The following is a 23,020-nucleotide window of genomic DNA, read 5'->3' as shown; positions in this document are numbered from 1 at the left end:
AAAAAATCGCTATGCTCCGACAACGAAGCTCTTTCAGATGATGTATAAAAAACGATACATTTTTCAAAATTAAAGAACCCAATTGCTACGCAAGAGTGGAGTCAGAGCGAATGTGGAAAGAATTAACAGATGAGATTCGTGAGGAGTTGAGTAGCTTCGATATCAGGTTAGAGCAGAATCCAGGACATGAGGATCAAGATGAAACTACCACAAATGGTTCCCAGACAGAGAAAGGAGCGATACCGAAGACACAGTTACAGAGTAATGACGCAGAAGGAAAAGTTAGCGAACGAGAAAAAGCGTTGGAGGCTATGGTTGTAGATCTGCAGCGGAAAATGGAGTTGCTTTTGCAGGGCACATACTATGTGCATGATACAGTGTTGCCCTGAATGCAGTTGATTGTTCATAACAGAAAGTTATCGACATCGAATCAAAAAGTGGTCTTTAGAAAAGTTGTTGCTGATAAAATTGCACATAAGGGTAGATAGCAAGCTTATCCGTAAATTATTATGTGCTAGGATGTTGAGAATAAAAAGTTCGCTTTTCCTATAGTAATTTCCATATAAACCACAGCGCAGTATGAATTCTCACCAAAAAAGCTGAAATTTGCTGCAAATGCTCAAATTATTGTTATTTTAAAAGATGCGTACATCCTCCGAGCAGGTAATAAATACTTAACTTACTTACCATTTAGGAAATAATGGTATTTTTATTCAATGCTCCGGAACGTCCAACAATCGAGTTTTCCGATCTCCTCCGTAAACGAATTACAACGTACACAGATAAAAATTCTGAATTTTAATTGTGATGTAAACATTCATTCACGTAAACTTAAATTTAATTTCACACAACCGAGCAGCTTGTAAACAATGTTGTTTACAAAGATGGGCTTTAAACACAATATTTGCTACATTTCATGAAATGTGCCAGAACTTTACATGATATATAATGTAAACTTATATGATATATGACGCTCCATTTATGTGCACCATATTAAACAGAAATTTACACTACTTTTCGAACTGTGTAGGGCTGCACCCTGGCAGAAACAAGTGATTATTCACGAGAAAACGTTAGGTATCTTGAACCTTAAATCAAATATATTATATCAATCAACAATATAATCTTTTTAATATAATCTATTCTTGCCTTTTAGGTACATTGCAATGGCGACACGAAAAATATTGCTTCTCGCATCATCTAGTGTTGAAAAAAGTCAAGTTACAATCATCCAATTAAAATGAACGACCGTAAATACAAAAAATTCTGTTCGCCAGCTACGCGCAATAGTGGATCATATTTGCTTAAATATTTATAACACTCCGGATACTAAGGGTTAATTATGGTGAACATTAACCACTCGGTCCCCCACATTCAGAGTGGCCAGATTATTTTTTTCATTATCGGTAGCTTCTCAAAACTTTTATCGGTAGTTATCGGTAGGTCGACTTAAGTAGGCTTTTCCGATACTTGAAACTTTTGTGAGCGGGGGGGGGGGGGGGGGAGATGACTTGGTGCTCCAGAACAATACACTGTCCTTCAGATCTTCTACTTTAAACGTGTCGAAATCAATTTTTCTATTTATAATCTAAAAATCTGTGATTCTCGGTAGGAAAAGTGAAAAATCGGTAGTTTTGAACCTTTCGTCTGTGAATCGGTAGGCACCCCGAAAATCGGTAGGACTACCGATAAATCGGTAGGTCTGGCCACCCTGCCCACATTCAATCGTTGAGAGCTGTCAAAACTGACAGTGACAACTGGTTGTCAAAGCTCGATCTGTCATTGCGGCTCAAATTAGCGATCAGCTGTTTTGAAAACGCTCCACTAATTTCATCCTGTTTTTGCTTGAAGTTTTACGTTGATCATAGTTTTAAACATATAATATGATGCAATGTTATTAGGCATAATCGCTAAAATTATTAGTTCAGGTATAGTCATCATTTAAACCCGGAAAAATCGGCGTTGAACTGTGTAAACAAACCCACATACGAGCCGCTGCGCTGTCAGCCGCCTCGTTTGACAGTTCACCACTACCAGCGCCGTGGCACACCACCACAGAGGCAAAAAATGAAAGAAATTAACTTGCAGTTGTGGAATGGCGAACAGTATAAATTTGAACTTCGACGATGCAGGATTTCTCTGAAAAATCAATTTTCCCTCTAGGTTGTCCGGTGATAGTGACAGTGTTGTGTGATTTTCTAGTGAATGGTTTTGTGAATCTGCTGCCGTCTCCTCTTATCACCAAGTGCCCTCATGCAGAGGTGTGTAGTAGTGGTACTACTAGATCGATAGTGAACCGTGGAAAACCGAGAGTGAAACTGAAGAAGATACCACCGGAAGTGGGCCAAGAACGGCAGTGTTCCAAGTGTGTTTTGTTACCAGAATTGCCTGTTCGGTCCTCTACAATTATACGGTGGTGGAGTGAGTTTTTCCTTGTGGATTCTTGTGGAAAATGGAGAAAACTGATGCACCCTAGAACGACATGATGCCGTGCGAACACCGAAAGTGCATCAACCGAAGGAACAAACAAGACGAGCAGCTGCAAAAGGACTTTGAAAAGGTAGGTTTTTTTTTTCGCTGCTTCCATCGAACTGATCGTCGTCCATGTCTGCTGCTGCTCTGCTACAGTGATGACGACGTTTGTGAGTGCGTGTGCATTTTCAGTCTACGTCTTTTTTGCCCCATTCTTCTTCTACATCCAATAGCATTTTATTTGATAGAGGCATACCTACGATGAAAAAAAAAACTTCGCCTCGGACTGTTGGAGAGGGATATTTACCTTAGCACTCCTCTCTGGTGTTTCGACACTCTCGAGTGGGTTAAATTTAGAACTCTGTGTTGTAGTATCGTAAGACATTGAGTGGGAAATATGCTTCTGTGACAGTGGGGGCAGCTCGATTTTCCATTTCGTTTGGAAACGGCGCCTGCACTGGGCTTGTGGGTGTGAATTTTGGCCAGAAAAATCGGTTCTGATTTTCCATACATCATTTGCCAAATGAATGGAGAGCCAAGGAGAAAAACCTCCAACATCACACTGCAAACGTCAATTTACGGTCTATCGTGTCGGTGTCGATGTCGGCGGTATTATTTATAACGCACACTAGCGCAGCGGTATGGCTAGAGGCGCACGCCGGCAACATTTGAATCGGCAGCAGAGCGGCTCGTGATGCTTCCTTTTTTGTTTGGTTCTATCTGGGAGGTGTTTGTAAACAGTGACACATGCGTTCGACTCAAGTGCGTTGATTGCGTTTGTTTTAATGCATTCCTTTGGATGTCTCTGGCGGTACACAAGTAAACGCTCATAACCTTGTTCAAGCGGTAACCTTGAAATTCAACTGAATTAAATAACACAGGGGCGATCGTTGATTAAGATAACGTTTTATTTTCGATGTTTATATTAAATTGAAATGTATGTATGTTCGGAAATTGAAATTGTACTGATCATGTTTTATTAATTTTTTTTAAACGATTAAAAAAAAATCGTAGCGGTGGTTAAAAGTGATCATTTTGCATTTAATAATGTTCACGCATATTCCGTTTTCTTTGCACTATCGTGAAAGGACATCGATGTCTGCCTGCAAATCAATACTTAATGACTCGGAAGATTTTGAGGTCGTTGGCAAAAATCAATTTCCCAGATGATATTTGTAAGCACAAGGACAAAGATCAATGGACATAACACACTTCTCTGTGGAACTCCAGATGGAATGTCGAATTTCCTCGAACGTCCAGAGTCCACCTGAACGACTGCTTTCCTACTGGTCCAGTATGACATTAGCCAATCGGATATCTAATCAGGAAAACCCATACGTCGCTTCTTCACCGCAAAGATGTGCGGAACAGTGTCAAACGATTTCGAAAAATCGATGCAGAGTCTACTTGATTCCGGCCTTCCATCTCTCGGAACAACACGTTAGTATAGCATAATACATTGGTTGTTGCAGCAGACAGTAAGAGCTCGTTGGTCAAAGATTGAAGGAGCTTTCCTAGGCAACAGAGAATCGATATCTACCTGACTTCTAGACAGGAATCATTTTTGCATAAACTCGGGAATGTTTTTTCATCTAAACAGTATCTTCATTGGTGCGGCTAAAGACTTAGCGCAATTCTTCAGTAGAATAGGAGCTAATCCATCAACTCCAGCTCCTTTCAACCCATCTAGTTTAGCAAGTGCTTCCAACACATCATCACGAGAGAAATTGAAGAACGGAAGACGGATATCATGAGATGACACGTGTTGAAAACAACCTGGATGGGGTTGGGGCGAACCTGTATTAAACACGCTTTGAAGCATGAAAAAAGGTTATCAGCCTCGTCGGATGAGATGGCCATAGCATCACCGTACTTGACATTATTTAACTTGATTATATGTGTTGGAAACTAGTAAGCCGTGAGTAAGACTACAACAAAAAATTTCATTATCCTAACAACCAAGGTCGATTCAAGATCAATAATACAATTTGTTTTCTCGTTAATTATCGGTGTGCTTGATTCGTCGTTTCGGAGTTAATAGTGCCTTTCCGTTTTTGATAATGCAGTAGTCCTCTGAAGTGCGCGGTAGGTGATAACAAGAACAACATGTGAAAAGGGCATACAAGCTTTTTGTAAACAAACATTCTTATGCCCTTTTCTCGCCACCCATATGACACCAACGCAAACCATCAACATCGCCGGATAGGGGAAGGTCTCCCCTTCCCGATGATTTTGTTAGTTTGCGAGGGCGACCCTCGGTTGGCGAGAAGAGGGCCTACAAAGGTTTGTTTACAAAAAGCTTGTAAGTCCTTTTTACATGTGGCTTTTGATAAGCTCTACCCACAATCGTGCTGATTTGTTGTATGTGATTAGAATCAACCCTGAACTAATGAACTGCAAAAACTTTGATCCATTGATTAGAACACAGCCGAATAATAGCGGTGGGTTGAACTTTTTACCACTCGCGCTTTTCGGAGGACTACAGTAGAGTAAAGTGGGGCAAGAGTACGTACTTCTTTTTAAAATTCAGGTATCTTTTTTACCGTAACCTAAAATTTTAGTTTATAAGCGTGAGTCGATTCCATTACTATTTGGCAACAATTTCTCATGGGTAGCTATTTGAAAAATTATTATATTTTTCTTAAAATGTTGATTAAGTAAAACTGTTCCGAGTGCGTACTTTTGCCCCACAGGTGGGCAAGAGTGTGCATTTTATAAAATATTTCAGAAACGTTTATTTTAATTTAATTATTGTTTTTTAAGTCAAAAACAAATCAAAAATTTGACCTTAGTTTTTCATCACATAGTATTTGTATACACTGGAGTCGCTTTTTACGCGGTTTTTTTTTACACGGTTTTTTTTTACGCGGTTTTTTTTTACGCGGATTTCGGAATTTACGCGGTTTTTTTTTACGCGGATTCCGGAATTTACGCGGTTTTTTTTTACGCGGATTTTGGTTTTTTTTTACGCAGATTTCAGAATTTACGCGGTATATCGCTTTTTACGCGTTTTTTTCTTACACGGTCTTTTTTTACTCGGTTTTTTTTTACGCGGATTTCGGAATTTACGCGGTTTTTTTTTACGCGGATTCCGGAATTTACGCGGTTTTTTTTTACGCGGTTTTTTTTTACGCGGGACGTATCACCCGCGTAAAAAGCGACTCCAGTGTACACTCATCTGTATTTTTTCAAGTGTTGAAAGTTGGAAGTTTTTTAGCTGTGGAAATTAACAATCGTACAACTCTGATGTAATTAACATATTTGGTAATATTATTGCATTATAGCAAATTGGGTCGATTTTGAGAAATGCTAATAGAACCTGTTTTCAATATTTTATAAGTATAAAAGATTGAAAACAGGTTCTATCAGCATTTTTCAAAAGCGACCTAATTTGACTACCATTCGAAGCCATTCGTGCTCTTGCCCCACTCGAAATCAATAATGAAAAAGGACTCCCATAAATTACGTTTTTCCAATAGCGTCTGCTAATACCTACCATAAAATTCTTATCATATAGACCAATCATAATACTGAAATACTTAGGTTATAATCGTCATCCATGATATCATAATAGCACTTCAATTTTTTTTAAATTTTATATCAAAATGCAAAAATCGGAAAATGTCCATACTTCTCGTGATAACTTTTAGATGGATTATTAAAAATAAACAATATTTTTCTAGTAAGCTTGTATTCAGCAGAGGTTTGAATCCCACTCATAATCATTAGTCCATCATTTTGTTTAACTGCATTTCAAACCTTTTTCCGCTTGCGTTTTCTTGCCCCACTTTACTCTCCGTGATTTTTGCGCTATTATCGAAATTTTCAGATTAACCAGCAATTTTGCATAAGTTTCTTTTGATCTAGATTTCTTTGAGTAGAATTCAGCATTTAAAAAAAAAAATTAATAATAAATAAATCCATCATGTTCTCAGGTTCCTAGAAGTATTCGCATATAATCGTTTACCTTCTACAGCCTTTTTTGACGTAGACTTGTGGACTATACTGGGGTGCAAATAAAAAAAAATGTGTGGCGAAATAGTGTTAGGTTTTGAAAGCTTGTAACTTTGTCATTTATAGATGAACTTAAAATCCAAATACGCCAATCGATAGGAAATAACTCTAAGAATCAGCTGAAATAAATAAAAAAAAAATCTCTTCAAAAACTATTGAAAAATATACAAATGTTAATTTTATCACTGTTTTCATGAAATAATCGTTTTCCCCAAAACCAGTCGCCATAATCGAGTACCCACTTGGTTGCACATCGTTCTGCTTGAACCTGAAAAGTTATATAACAGCGCTGCTGATGTGGCTCTGCTCATTTCCGCTTCGGATGGCGTGGCAAGCAGCAAGCAGGAGCAGTCTTGTAAGCGGTCACGGTAGTCGACACATTTTCTGTGATAATTGACTGCCTTTACCTCCGACACTTGCAAAGCAAGCTATCATAGTACAGTACCAAACTAAAATGTCGTATGACAGGCTCTGTCATACGACACTGTCGCCGAAGACCGTCACGAATGTATGTATTTTAGTTTTTCTCATAATAAGAGCTGCTGATGGTGTGCTTGTGTGAATTCTGAAAATAGCAAGCAATGATGTCCTAGTAATAATATTTCTGATCAGAAATGGTTTGATTTACACCAAATTGAGGAATTACAACGAAATCACACATGTTATATGATAGCTATTTTGATAATTTTCTTTTAGCTCGAATGTTATTCTACCGCTCGTGTTGTGTGAGAGAGACGACGGTAGAGCATGAGTGTTCAAATACAAACAGACTGTCGCGCACGACAACGAAGCGAGTGTAGTAAAAAACGTCAACTGTTTCAACCCCTGAGCAGGAGCAAAGGTGCATTTTATCCATCTCTCTCTGCCGTTGTGCTGAACATTCTGGCAGGCACTGCGACCGGATGATATTGGGCAGGTGTGGGATGAGCTTTGTCGATGTTGAAAATTGATGTGCTTTCTTCCATTTATTCAATTACAACGTTTGCTATTTTATAGATTTTTAATTGAGCACAGGCAGCAGATAAAATGAATTTGAGTTAACTTAAATAAGTTGGCAGTTGAAAGTCAGATTCGCGTGACCACCGCTTGGAAAAGCCGTTTTTCGTTGTGGTTTGTTTGGTTCTTGAGAGTACTGATGAGGAAATATAGGGTTCCTTCTGTTTGGAGGAGATCTGCGTTGAGGCTTGATTTAGCTTCAGAAACGAGACGAACAGGTTGCGAGCAATCTAGCAGTGATTGTACTGCTTCTATGTCATCCTCTTAGACCGAGAGGTGTTTGAGATTTAGTTCACCGAGAGTTTCTTTGACACATGAGTGTACTAGCAAAAACCTTTCAATCATAGTTTCCACACTGTTCCATCTGGTCTTTGCATCCAATAAAAATTCCAATTTCTTTCCAAGAGCTTTCGAAATATTTGCTTGAAGAAGTCCAATTTTCAAAGGAGAACGTTTAGAAAGCTTCACTATACGTCTGATACGCAACAAGATCGATTTGACTTGGGCTACATGGCAGGTATAGATACATACACTATAGGATTTAGAGTCTGATTCATTAGAACTTCAATCAGAACTATAATCAGTATATTGTACAACACGATCGACTTCAGCTGAGTCCTTATAATGGACGTCGGGAACAGCCAAAAGTAGGGGTCATGGTTGTAGCAAGTTTGATGCAGGTCATCTGTTAGAGAACCAAACTTGAGCATCACCTTCGTACCATCTGTGGTTGAACCAATGACATCTGCGCTGGTCAAATCGAATTCTGGCGATTTCTCCTGAATAAAATCAACCATATGTTCAGAAGTACAAGTCCCTTCTATTCAAATCAATCCAAGATTGAAAGTCGTTCCATCTGCACAGTGTAAGTTAACATTCAGATATCTCCTGTTTTTGAGATTAGTACACTCGTCTAGAGTGAGACTGAACTGAACATGGCGAGTTTGAATCTGCTCGATAACTGAACATGGCGAGTTTGAATCTGCTCGATAACTGTTTTCAGATCAAAACATGCTTTTTGACATCTTCATGGAAGTTCGGAATCAGATTCACCAATGGGCAAAGAAAATCCTCCGCCAATCGCTTCGGCGGATGAAAGTACTTTTCTCGATCGAGAATCCATCAAGCGCAGCGAGCCTCGCAACTATCTCAGATTGTTCTTTGCGTTTTATGTAGCCTGACAAACTTGATTGTTTTGCTGTTTTCAAGCCTTTCGAAGAGCTCGGCTGGTCGTTTCAAGCTTATGTTATGAGCTGATTCGAGATGTCGAATCAGTCCGGATGTACTGCATCCCTTGCAATCCAGCACCTTCGAACAACGAGAACACAATGCCGTGTCTGCCGAATGTTTGGTAAAATGCTTCTAAACTACTGACATTTTAGCCTAAAATAAACAACGAATGATTTTTTTCTCTTACTACAGTCACCCCAGTTTATGGGCCAGCTAGTCACTATTATGGATCAGTCAGTTCTGCGAATTAATCAAATAGAAGTGGCTTATAATTGTAGGTGACTGTAGAAGAAATCTGCAAAACTTACGATCCTCAAATAACTTCGAGTATTCATTAGGTTTTGAAATTAAATATTCCCAGTGACAATGAATACACCAACAAACGATAATGACAGGGCAGACAGTAGAACCTGTCTAGTTTGAATCAATATTTGAAGAAGAGTCTGTTTAATCCGATTATAGAAATTAATCATAACCTATTCGGGTTATCATCCCAACAATATATGGTATTCTAGAACGATTTGTGTTATCGTTCATGTATGGTGCTCGATTATTAGAGCGATAACTTAAATTTCCCGGAAAATGTGGTGAAAATCCCGGGAATTGGAAACGGTGAAATAGGCAATTAACAATTTTGGATATTTCCTCCATTTTTTCGGGAAAGGGTTGGCGCCGTTGGATTTCCCGGAACTTTTAAAGCTGAAAACTCGTTTCTGAATTACGTCTGATTGTTTGCTCGATTTTGTTTGTCTTAGCCCTTCTAATTTACCCCGCCAATATGATTTTTAGGATGTCTATTTTGGAAATTTAGTACATTCAAGTTGTTTTATACGAACATAAAACAACTTGAATGTACTTTCCAAATAGACATAATATTTTGTTTTCAAGCACACCCTTTATTTCCCAAATAAAACCAGTTTCATAAGCGTTGAAGGAATTTGCATATACAAGTAGAATCGGATCTATCCGAAGGGGGAATATTTCGTAGTGGAAAATCTGGTAAGATAAGTCTATCACAAAGATTGTGAATTTACAGTAAAGTTTTCACACCACAATATAGAACCCATCTGTACAATCGCTAATGCTACGTATGCAGCTCAATGTGTTTTGACACTCATCCCACTCCGAATGACAATCATTCTTATCGTTGTTTTTCGCTGGAACACGTTTCACTGCGATTAGACTGCATGATAAGAATCGTCCGCAAATAGCCAGCGACGACGGGACGTGAGGCGGGGTCTGCGGTGGGGATCATAATTTCGTTTCAACGCATTCGTCGATAGACCAATAAACCGTTTATTAATGTGACCGTCGTCATCGAAACTGAAAACAAGAGTCCTCTATCGGAGGCTATTGACATTACGGACACAGAGAAATCGATTTGTTCGACTGAAGTCATTTCACTAGTTTGACGTGTTTTCCCCGGCAGTTGACTGAAATGTTTAAGCTACCCCCCCCGGCCCCACCAGTAGCGCGAATGACCAGCCAGCCAGCTAACAAAGTAGAAAGAATTTTTCCAACAATGCTCTTTGCTCTGTGCTGCGCTGCCTGTATGTCCGAGTAGGGCCATATCTGAATTAAGCATGTCCACGCAATTCTCCCCTCGACAATAATAATCTAGCTCTGTTAGCTGCGCTATTTAAAATATCCCCTCGATAAACACTGGTGTATGAGCTCGGAGTACATTCGTATCTACCAGAGAAAGAGAGAGAGAGAGCATAGAATCGTGTAACATGTGGTGCTCACTCACATTGCACAGTGGTCCAGAAACGAAAATTAGGGGGAAAAGTATTTAGACCCAAACATTGCAACCCTATCCTAAATCATAGAAAAAATAATCACAAGATTAACCACTATTATAGTTTATTCAGTAAAGTTTCTTTAAATTACGTTATCTACATCTTTGTAGATGGTTTCATCATTTAAATAATCAGAATTGAAAAAGTTTTATTTTAAATTTTATAAATTTTTGGAACACCCTATTTGCAACTTTCATTAAAATAAATCCTATTGAAAAATTACCATAATCTAACGATAACCCAAATGAGTGAACTATTCCACAAATGGTTTGGATGATACCTCGAACACGTCGTTAAGCAAATTTAACCATAACATTTTTATTAGAGGCCTTATTGTTAGCAACAACTTCACAGACGACACTATTTTTTGACATACTTTTGTCTCCTAATTTTCATTTCTGAACCACTGTGCCAACCAAACCAACTGACCCAGACTGTCAGACATTCAGCAGCGTAGTATCGAGCGGTATGAATCCTGTTTTCTTTTTATAACTGAGTTTATTAAATAAGAGTTTTCGTCATAACTACGCCGTGTTATATCTATATAGGCGCTTAAGACTGGGCCTCTCGCGGCCATCTTAAAAAAAAGGCTTGCTGATGCAGATTTATAAATTTAGCACGGCGAGGTATGGGATAGAAGTTTAAAAACGCTTAAAATTATCGAATTACTTATTAGTTAAATTAAATATTAGATATAAGGGGGGGGGGGGGCTACTCATAATCTACGTAGACAGATTTTGGGCGGTTTTAGATCCTCCTCCCTCTCCAACACAGACAATCGTCCATACCATTTTCTTTTAATTTGAATGGACCGTGGATACTCGCCAACCCCCCTCTAATTTGTCAACGTGATTCATTAACAGCCCCATTAATCCAAGCTCCCCTGTAGAATCATCGAAAAATTGAATAAAAGCCTAATTAGAGAAATTGAATTTTAAAATTTCAATCTCATACCTCACCGTTCAAAATTTAGAAAACTGCATCGTCAAGCGTTTTTTTCAAGATGGCCGCGAGGGGCCCACTTTTAAGCGCCTATAGCTCGGTCAACGGGCAGCACAATGCTGTCGGTAGACAGTGGGAGGCATTGTGGAAGCATCGGCACTCCGACCCGCATAGAGACCAACCACGGAGTAAGTGAGTGAACGAGCGAGCTCGTTCTTGGCTGTAGGGTACATCAGAAGGTTTGCTGACACAGAGACAAATTGTGTGTTTCTATTAACTTGCTTGGTAGTAGTGATGATAGAGCAATGATGATAGAGGAGTGCCATGCCAGTATAGGCGGTGTACTATGTGTCTTGTAAACACTGCTTTTGTGGGCCATATTTTTGTTCTCGACTGTAGTGGCCCTCTAAACTGCGGGAAGAGATCTGAGCCGATAGAGTTTTTTTTATACTGATTGAATTACAAATTGTATAATATTTATCTGCATAAAGTTTACAGGAAATAATACATAGAATCGTCATCTATTAATCCCACAAAGTCTATCAACGAGCCAAAAACCAGGGGCCTGACACGATTTTCCGTCCTTTCCCTAATAAACAAATACCTTAAACGAACTGCATCCCGGATGGGTAAACTATCCCACACATGGTTTGGATGATACCCCGAACACGTCGTTAAGCTCTCTTTTATGGTTATTTTTATTAGGGTTTCCACCATGGATACGTCAGGCGGATCGTATTGAAATAAAGCCCGTGCTTGTGCCTACTGTCAAATGTATAGGATTGATATGGGGTTGCCAGCCTTTTGCCAAAAACGACTCGCTCATTGTTTCTGAAGCTTTAAGCTGGGTTTAGACAGGGCAAGTCAATTGATCAATTCAGATGAGTTCAACTGACTTGAAAGCTAATTGAACGTGTAAACCATGCCATTCAACTGACTTGATCAACTCACTGGAATTGAAAAAAAGTTGAACCAGGCTCAACTTTTCAAGCCAATTGAATTCAACTGAGTTGATCATTTGACTTACCTAGTTTAAATCCAGCATTACCGTTTAGTTTACCCATTCATTCGGGTTTGCACTGCACAGAAAACGATTTTCACTTTCTCTCAGTTTCTTGCTAGTTTCGTTCTGCTGATGCTGTCAGTTCTTAGTCTTCGCTTGCTTGAAAAAATTACATTCCTTTTAGCAACTGAGGATAGCTGTTTTGTTTCTGTGATGTATGCGAGAGTAAATAGATTTGCCCATGCTTGCAAAGCATGTCCCACTATTGCATTTGTGGATTGTGAGGCAAGCACAATGATAATCTATGCGCAGGGAAGGCGAGAAATTTTCCGATCCATAAGTTTCGTCGACCAGATCGAAAATTGGAACCGACACCACCCGGCATTGAGTGGTGTAGGTTTATTATGTCAAAGACTAGGTCGAATGACACTAGACCGAACGCCGAATATTTTGTTTTGGACTTGAAAGCTTTGCAATATAGTACAGATATTTAGATAGATTAGAATATTTACAAGATTCTGGCAACGAGTGATTTCAGATTTGAATACATGCCTCCATTTTGAAGACATGTTTTCAGCAGACATTTGAAGATTTGACCAAAACATTACCCATGTTTTGGTAAGATCTTGGAAGAGATGAAAACATTTGAAAATTGAAATAGATTTGAGTGTACTTTCGGCTTGTGATGCTTTGTCTTGACATGTAGCAAAGTTTCTTGAAATTATGAATTATGGCAATTATCAAGGGTGTAACCACGTTTCAAAATAGATAGTGGGGTGAAACCTCGAATGAAGTGATGATAATTCAAAGGAAGATAAATCAGCTTTGAAAATCATTTCATGGTTTCAGAATCATTAAAAAAAATCAAAATTAATCCACTTATGGTGAGATCTGACCCTTCTTACGTAATGATTTCATGTATCGTATGATCGATTTTGGCCCTTATATGAAACTGGAAACTACCGAAGGTGCACCCGGTACATGTACAAATGGGATCTTGGGTGTTTGACATAATCACCGTTGCACTTGTTTTTAAATTATCATATCCAAATCAGAAACAGATCATTTTTCCTGTGGTACCGGAACATGTCCAAATGTGTCCAGTGTGGTCCTGGGCACTTGTTATAACCACCATTGCTCTTGTTTTTGAATTCTTATGCAGTTTGAGGTGTAGCATGATGGGTTTTGGTTCAAGTTAGGTGCTGGTCACTTCCTTTGGGGTATCCGGAACATATCTGGATGTGCCCAATGTCGTCCTGGGCACTTAATGTAATCACCTATGGTGATCTTTTTGAATTCTCATATAATTTTAGATGATGAGTTTAACCAAATATTTCATATTAAAAATATGATACATTCATGCCTTTTCCACACATTGCAATGGTGACCCGAAACATACTGCTTCACGCACCATCTACCGTTGAAAAAGGTCAGCGGCAATCATCCAATTACAATGGAGGGGCGCGAATATAGTAGGGTGGGTGAGCCAGTAGTGGAGGTACTAAGCCAATTTATCAATTAAAAAATAAATATACGATGTACACACAATTGTTATACGTCAATCTATAGCTTTCAACCTCTATTTTGATAGAAAAATATTACATTGTAATAAAATTGCATAACATTTTAGAAAGATCGTTCTCCATTTATAGGAACACTGTTCCAGTAGTTGTGCTAGTTGCTAACTTTGGTTCCTATAATAGTGGAATGCGTTTGTTTCTTATGGGTTCCACTATTATAGGAACACTACCACAACTATAGGTGCAAAGGACTGAAAATCTTAAGGAAAATTAGCTATTCCGGCACAACCTCCATAGGTACACCACTATTACTGGAACACCTACCCTACTTATTACAAACATAAAAGTCAAATTATTTTCAATAATTACATTTAGCATATTACATCAAAATTTGTCTAACGTGTCAATGTTGTCATCAAATTATATATGTTAAAATCCATACATTTAAAATATTATAAAAAATTTCATTTGGTTTATTCCTCGTAAAGATAAACAAATATATTGGTAGCCTTTTTGGCCACAGAGACGCTTTCATCGCTAAAAATTCAGTTCGCCAGCTAAGCGAAAGAGTGGATCATATGTTAATATAATATATTTGGTTTAACCCTGGAATGATAACCTTAAATCATGTTCCATTTGCGAAACCCATGAATCCATGATCAGAGGATCAAGGGCTGTTGGGTGGTCGACAGATAAATTCGGAATTATGTCGCTAGGCAGCGCTACTGAGCCATATATTCTGAACTACTGTATCTCAAAATCGTGATTATTTCGACGGATGACGTCTTGGGCAAAGTTGATCAGGAGGCCAAAGACTGCTGGTAGATGAACAGATCAACTAGGAATTCTGCCGCTAGGTGGTGCTTCTGAGCATACAAATATTGTATTCTGCTGTATCTTCAGATCCAGATTATATATAATGTCTTCGGCAAAGTTTATCAGGACGTCAAGGGCTGCTGGAAAGTGGACAGATCAATTCGAAATTATGCCACATGGTGGCGCTAGTGAGCATCTCACATGCAAATATTGTGTACTGCTGTATCTGAAGACCCTGATTATTTAGACGTGTGATGTATTCGGCAAAGATGATTCGAAGCCCAAAGACTGCTGAGAGGTGGACAATCCAAAATTATGCCACTAGGCGGTGCTAGTGAGCATGCAAATGTTTATATAGAAGGGTGATTTTTCAGGCAAAGAGTAGTCAAGGGCTGATGCGAGGTGGACTTGTCAGTTCTGAATTCTGCCACTAGGCGGCGGTAGTGAGAATCTCAGATGCCCCTATTCTACTATATCTCAAGATCCTGATTATTTAGACCGGTGATGTCTTCGGCAATGATCATCAGGAAGTCAAGGGCTGTTGAGTGGTAAAAATATTCTCCTGGTAGGTGGCGCTAGTGAGCATACAAATTAACTGTTCTGTATGTCCAGATTCTGATCATATAGAAGGGTGATGTCTTCGGCAAATAGGCTCGGTATAAACGGCAGTCTCCTACGATGGTTCGCATCCTATCTATCTGATCGTCAGTTGGAAGTTGCAATCGACGACTGCCGATATCCTTCGTTCCCTGCCACTTCGGATATTCCGCAAGGTAGCCACCTCGGTCCGTTGATATTTCTTGTGTATTTCAAAGACGTGAATTTCGTAATCGACGGTCCACGACTGTCGTTCGCAGACGACATGAAAATCTATCTCGAAATCCGAGCCATCGCTGACTGCCACCTTCTCCAACTCCAACTCAACGCTTTTGCCAATTGGTGCCAACTGAACCGCATGGTTGTAAATCCAACAAAATGTTCAGTAATCACGTTCTCACGGAAGAAACATCCAATTTCATTCAGTTATATCCTAGAAGGCGTTTACGTACATCGTGTGAATCACATTAAGGATCTGGGAGTCATTTTAGATTGTCAACTCACATACAGCCAGCATATCTCGTACGTGATTGGCAAGGTATCCAGATCGCTCGGCTTCATTTTCAGGATAGCTAAAAGTTTCACGGACATCTACTGTTTGAAGTCGCTTTACTGCTCCTTCGTCCGGTCAGCGTTAGAATACTGCTGCCCTGTATGGAATCCCAATTACTAAAACAGTGTACAAAGAATAGAGTCTATTCAACGACGATTCATCTGGTTTGCCCTTCGACGATTGCCTTGGAGGGATCCTCATCGCCTTCCAAGCTACGAAAGTCGGTGCCAGTTAATTCACCTGGATCCTTTGTGGAGTCGAAGAGATACGACAAGGGCCCTGTTTGTGGCAGACATTCTACAGGGCAGAATCGATTGTCCTTCTATTCTACAACAAATCGACGTTAACGTTCAACCACGAGCACTCCGTAACAACGCAATGCTGAGGATACCTTTTCGTCGTACAAACTATAATTCGTATGGTGCTATCAATGGTCTACAAAGGGTTTTCAATCGTCTTGCTTCCTTATTTGGACTTCACGGCCTTTGCAACTTGTTACTTCTTGACTATATTGTATTTCCTAGTATTACTTAATCCATCATTAGGACTAAACCCAGCCTGTTGATGTAGAACCAAATAAACAAATAAACAAATAAACAAAGTTGATCAGGGCTGCGTGGTAGTTGACAGATCTCTCACAAGGTTGTGCTTGTGAGCATCCCACATGCAAATATTATGTGCTGCTGTATCTCAATATCTTGATTATTTAGAAGGGTGATGCTTTCGACAAAGTTGATCCACCACCCAGACCGGTGAACAGATCGTTTTAGAATTCTACTGCCAGGTGGCACTATTGAGCACGCAAACATAATTAGCCTATTTCTGCTAGATGTTCAGGAGTTGATAAATATTGAAACATATAGTTTTGTAGTCAGTAATTGTCTATGGACCACACTACAGTTGATCACTAGAAACAAAACCTTGATTGATATGGAATACATACAGTGACCATAATTTTTGTCCATCTTCGATCATCAAGGTCAATGTTCATCATTTTTTAAGCTGATATGCTTTATGGTCAAAATCGAACGTAGAGTAACAACTAACTGGTGATAGTGAAAGGGATTAAAGTTAAGAATTAATAGTTCCGTTGGGCATTGTGAAGTTTGAACAGAAATTGAAAATGAGTAAGTGGAATTTTGTTCATGATATAATTTGTATTTTCTTCTTTTTGTCAAGCTCCCGGTTGATCTGATGATCATGGCATGCGGTAGGGTCGGAATGACTTTACAACCGGTAAATAAATAAGAAGATTCAATTCACTCATATACCATTGACTTGCATACTGAATAGCGCCGCCCAGGCATGGACAATCATTTACATTCATTTCATGCATTCATTTACATTCATTTGCCCCTAACTTTTTTCATCAACAGCATTCCGCAAAATGATGTATAGAGCTTTAGTAGGTTTTGTTATTAGCTACAACTTTTATTCATAACTCAAATCCGTATCTCTTATGCATCACGAATTAGAGCGCGCAGAACTTGTTACTGTTTTTCAGTGAATGTAAAATACATTCACTGAAAAACAGTAGTGGCTTCTGTTCACTCTGGTTCGTCATGCATAAGAGATACGGATTTGAGTTATGAATAAAAGTTGTAGCTAAATTTACAAAACTTATAGTTAATAACAAAACCTACAAAAGCTCCATACATCATTTTGCGGAATTATATTGATGAAAAAAGTTAGGGGCAAATGAATGTAAATGAATGCACGAAATGAATGCAAATGATTTTCCATGCCTGGCGCCGCCTACTGGGAGAATTCCGAATTGATCTGTTCACCTCACAGCAGCCCTTGAACTCTTGATCAACTTTGTCCGTATTAGACGGAACAGGTCAAGGTAGGTTCCGATTCTGCATGTTGTAGTTTAATTTTTATACCTGTGATTTTGACATGGGGGAGGAGTACTTAAGAGGGTTAGATTTTGATAAGTCTTGATTGGGAATTACTCTGATGAAAGCTGCACCTTGCAGTCGAAATACGTATCTGACATGGATGTCAAAATTCCACTCAACCCAATTTCATTGTTTCATCGTTAATCATTTTAAATCTCACATCTCTAAAATTTTCAAAAATTTATTTGAGTTCAAAATCTGGTAAATTTTCAAAGTATCAGAATCGAGATTTCAGACATTTGATTTGTTTTATCTCTGGCATTTCGAAGATTTCTGTTACTTTTAGAAATCCTACGTTTCAAAGTTTTAATATTTTCATTCCTACGTTTTGTCGACAATTTGAAAGTTGAAAATATCTTCTGTTCCAGAATCGTTAAGATTGTCTTATTAGTTTAGTATATTCAAATCTCCTGTTAGCTGCTTACTACATAATAAAGGGAATTCAGAGGAAAATATCAGAGCATGTTTTTTTTAGAAAAGTGAAATCTGAGGATTCCTGTCAAATTAGTTCTGAGCAACTCTGGACTCCAGGTGAAACGTAAGGAGATTTCCAAAGGATCCTGATCCTGAGTAGGATTCAAAGTAAATTTACAAGAGAACGCTGAGGAGCATTCCAAAGCAATTCCGACGAGAATTCAAAGAGAGTTCTGACTAAAACTGCAAAGTAATTATGATAAGTCTTTTTAAGGGATTTGTAAAGAGAATTAAATGTGAATTCAATGAAAAGAAGGGCAACCCAAAAGGAATTATAAAAGAATTCAATGAAAATTTTGAGGATGATGGAAAATTTCTTTGCCACACAATTATAGTAATGCAAAAATGGAACAGGCATCAAAAGCTCTCAATGAATAACTTGATGAAGAAGAACTTTTCTATAAGTTCTGGGAATCAACTAAACTGTTTTGTAACAGCTTTGTTTTACACTCAATTTCACCTTTTATATTCCACATATAACGTTGTCAAAATAGCAAAAACTGCTCATCATGTGATTTGAAAATGCCATTCAATTAAATAACCGATCGATATACCACACGGAAGCCACAGCAAACGAATCGATGATAATTAAAAGTATGCAAAACATGAACTCGCAGTCGTCGCAATCATCGCCGCTGGAGTCGTGACAACCAAATGGAGTGTGCATAAATACTCTTTCTCAATTGTTATCAGTAGTACCATGTCGTACATTTGTTGGTGATTGCGTGTGACAGTACGCGTTAGGGTGGTCCAAACAGCTCAATCGATTCCAAATCAAGTCCTGATAATTCTTCCATAATTTGGTTGCGATCTCAAAATACACGGGTCCTTTGAGGTTTATATGGGAATTACTATGAGAAAGTGAACTTATTGTTCACCTGGAAGCCTTTCGCCATATATCTCTAAGAAAAGATAGATTGCTATAAAGTGTCCCAGAAAGTCATGTTAATGAACTTAAATTTTTATTTCATATGTACGTTCTCTATAGTATTCTCTTTCAATTGGATGAAAATAATCCGCAGTTCCTTTAATCGTATACCAAGGAACGAACTTTTGAACGCTGCTCATGAGCTTCAGCACAGATTCCTTGGCGATAATGTTGGCCACTTTTGTCCAGTCTTTTTCAAATTCTTTGATTGGATTCGCTGCCTTAAAGTGTTTTCGTAGATATCCCTTGGAACGGGTCCAACAAGCTACGATTGGCCGGGCCTCTGGACAATTCGGAGGATTCATCTCTTTTGGCACGTATTGCACATTCTTTGCTACCGTGTCTTTCGAGTCGTGCATTGACACCAAATCGGACCAAAATAGTACTGGGCCATCATGTTGACGGATCATGGGGCGCAGACGCCGATTCAAACACTCCCGAACGTAAATTTCAGTGTTCATTGTCTCCTTCGTCACAAATGGCTTTGACAACTTGCCACACTCACATATCGCTTGCCAAACCATGGCCTTCTTACCATATTTTTCAATAAAATTTGACTTATCGGCATCGTCTGACCATCACGGACTGTCTTGTAGTCAAATTTGACGTATGTTTGATCGTCCATTATAACACATGCCAATTTTCCACACAGCAGGCTTCCGAGCCCTCGGTTTGACGGATGCGGATTGTTTCTGACTCCGTTTCGGCTTCTTCTGTTTCTTCAACGTTTTCAGCCCGTTTATTAGAACGTTGGACGTTAAGGCAATTTTCACAGCTACAACTTTGGTGAGGGTCCTTAGACAACGAAATTGATGATCAGGATCTGATTTAAATAATTTGAACCACCCTAGTACGTATGTATACCTATGCTGCAATCGTTGAAAGGTACATGATAGCATCTCTTTACATGCCGGTAATGTGTACCTCAGTGGCAATACACGGACGGGTAACCTTGTTGTTAGTTGACATGAAGCCGTATTGTTTTTAGATTGCTTCAATGACTGCTGATCGCAGCGAGTACGTACTGTTAGAAACATCTGAAATTATGTTCCGGTGGTGATGGTTGGGCAAAGCTTCCGGATTAACGTTGAAATTAGGTTGTTGAAAAGAGCACCACCTGGATCTGCTTTGCTTGGAATGATTCGATCAAATAACACGAATACATATAAATTAGACGTCCGATAAGACATAATACACTGCACTGCACAGCGGGTCATGGGTGGCCAAAACCTCGAAAACAGTGCTGTTGATTTATTCATTTGGATTTTTTAGTTTCATCATGATTCTCGTTACTTAAATCAAAATTTGCTTAAGCAAAGATTTGATGGAAATAAACGTACTGTGATTTTACGTAAGAGATATCCTAAGATGTTGGTCAGCTTTTGTTCTAAATTGCAACACAGTGCACTGCTGGCCCCATTTATATTACATATATTGGGGTATTTCCCAAAAAATTCACGCGGTCTTTGCTCTAGCCAAACTACGCGCCGCGCACCGCCTTCGCTCCCGGTCCTTGGTATATCAAATCCACTGAATGTTACAATACATTCACTTGCAGAGGTTTTTGTTTCTCTTGAATGGGGGTCTCTCATAAAGCAAGCAAAAGAACGAAATAGAACGAACGAATGGGAAGCTTCTATATTAATAAAATTGAAAACTAAAAAAGACTAACATCGCATCGTGTTGAGGGCAAAGAAGAAAGAACATGGCAGCTGCTATATGTATGTGAACTTGCAGTGTAGTAGCAGCAGCAGCAGCAGCAATAGCAGTTGTATATGTTTGGTTGTTTAGCTTGTTCGTTATTTTTGCTAACAGGCAGTAGAAATGTAGAATATGAAGAGGGATTGATTTAATAAACGAAGCGATGAATGGCTTGCATAATTTCAAAATTCAAGGGATTTGATGATATTCTTCAGGTTCATATGAGTCATTAGAAAACGGAGTGGACAGACATAATTTTCTGAAATTGTACCCGCAGTGGTATATTCTTGGGAAAAATGCCTACCATCGTTGTGTCATATAGTCTTCCTTCCCTAAATCATGCATATTGCTCCCCGTAGACTCAACATTCCCAACAGTTGGCTCTAACTATAGACTGGTGGCTAATTTCTGGTGCTGGAATGTTATAGAGCGTCAAAAATCAACAGTATTGTTTCCAAAATCAAACCATTTACAATAATTTATCATCTACTACGCAAATTTAGTTAAACGGTTAACTCTTCCAAACATTCCAAGCAAGCGCACATAAACTTCATCGCATCATCTGAGAGAAAGGGAAACTTTTCGGGAACGATTGATCTGTTCCAAGTTATGAACAGACTCTCTTGGTAAAGCAGCGCTGCCAGGCCAGTTTCCGGGAAATTTGGTTTAGTTGAAATAAAAAAATCTGGGAAAATTTCGAATACTCTGAAATAACCAAACAAACACCAATTTCAATTATAAAGAATACAAACGATTTTTTTCAATATTATTTTCACGTGGAAATCTTGTTTTAAAATAATACTATTGCAATTAGATTGGTCTTCCAATCTCTCGAAAAAAGGTCCAGTGTAGCCATCTATCTTTTTCGACGTAGCACTACGTCTTTGTGGACCATACTAGGTGCAAATCAAGCAATTGTATAACAAAATAGTGTTAGGTTTTAAACGCTTATAACATGGCCATTTATTGATGGTTTTACATTCTTTTCACACCCCTTGATTTAGGATTGATGTAAGATTTGTTTCGTATCAAGAGTATAGTAATTTATCATTAGTAAACTATTGTAAATCGATCAAACTTTTAGGCCGCAATCATCCAATCACGTGCTCACTTGCTATGGCTATCGAGAGAACAGAGAGAGACGACCAGTTATTGAAAAAAAAATAATATATTTACCTATTTTCCTACAAGGGCGCAAAGGGTAATTCCATAGAGGTAACTCTAAGACCAGAAGGTCCCGAAGAAACGTGCTCAACTTTTTGGCTCAGCTCTGGTACTATCTTCTGTTCCAAGCTAATCGATGCACAACTCGAAACAAAGGAAAATCAACGAACCCCTCATTTCTTCTGTCAAACTTTCATAGCGAATCAAAACAAACATTTTGTAGTACTAGAATTTCGACTAGAATGGGGTACGTTAATTCAGTGGCATCGCGTAACCTCACTTTTTACCTGTTCAACAACTTTGAAAGCGTTATTCAGGGTCATGTTTACATTCAATTCAGTTTCAAAAGGCATGGGGTCTTGTAGTTTCACTGATTTTTATCCATTGGAACCAATATTGTTTTGTTTGTTTACGTTTTAGGAGTTGTTGAACAGGTAGATTGAGGTTAGGGCGACGCCACTGCGTTAATTGGGACCAATAGGCTAGTCAAGTAGTAAGTCAATTTAAAATCCTTAGTTTCCACCGGTTGGTAATTCTAAATGCGTAACCAGTTCCAAATTTACCATGACATCACTGGATTGCGGTCTTTATTAAAGCTGTTGAGATGCATAAGGTCTATTGGAAGGTGAACAGTGGAGTTCAGATTGCGTCTTCCAGGTGGCATTTATAACTTATTTGCTTAAGTTGACATCTTGGCTAGATAGAAGGTTTATGTCTTTGGAAAGTTTTTCAAGTGAAAGAGACTTATTGGATGGTATACTTCACAATAGTATACTTTTTAGCATCTTATTGCTAGTAGACCATTTAATTTCTTTTTGCTTTAACTTGCGACTTCGACAAGATAGAAGGTAGCGATCTTGGAGAAAGTTGTTCTGACGAATAATACCTATTGGATGATGTGCGCTAGTAT

At 38.7% G+C, this 23,020-nt stretch overlaps 1 protein-coding gene across 1 annotated transcript in view; it reads left to right on the top strand.

Annotated features, from left to right (window-relative positions):
• Window positions 1-2,083: 2,083 nt before the first annotated feature.
• LOC135706895 (TATA-binding protein-associated factor 172-like) overlaps window positions 2,084-23,020 on the top strand; it is a 76,891-nt gene continuing 55,954 nt past the window's right edge. The window contains exon 1 of the mRNA XM_065228577.1: window positions 2,084-2,560. The gene's annotated coding sequence lies outside the window, so the exon portion shown is untranslated. The remainder of the gene's footprint in view (window positions 2,561-23,020) is intronic.

The sequence above is a fragment of the Ochlerotatus camptorhynchus genome, unplaced genomic scaffold (assembly GCF_037179485.1).
Source record: "Ochlerotatus camptorhynchus isolate MF236.1 unplaced genomic scaffold, CSIRO-AGI_Acam_v1.1 ptg000294l, whole genome shotgun sequence".
Taxonomy (NCBI): domain Eukaryota; kingdom Metazoa; phylum Arthropoda; class Insecta; order Diptera; family Culicidae; genus Ochlerotatus; species Ochlerotatus camptorhynchus.
Note: the sequence above shows the minus strand (reverse complement) of the source record. Positions and strands in the feature narration are given on the sequence as shown.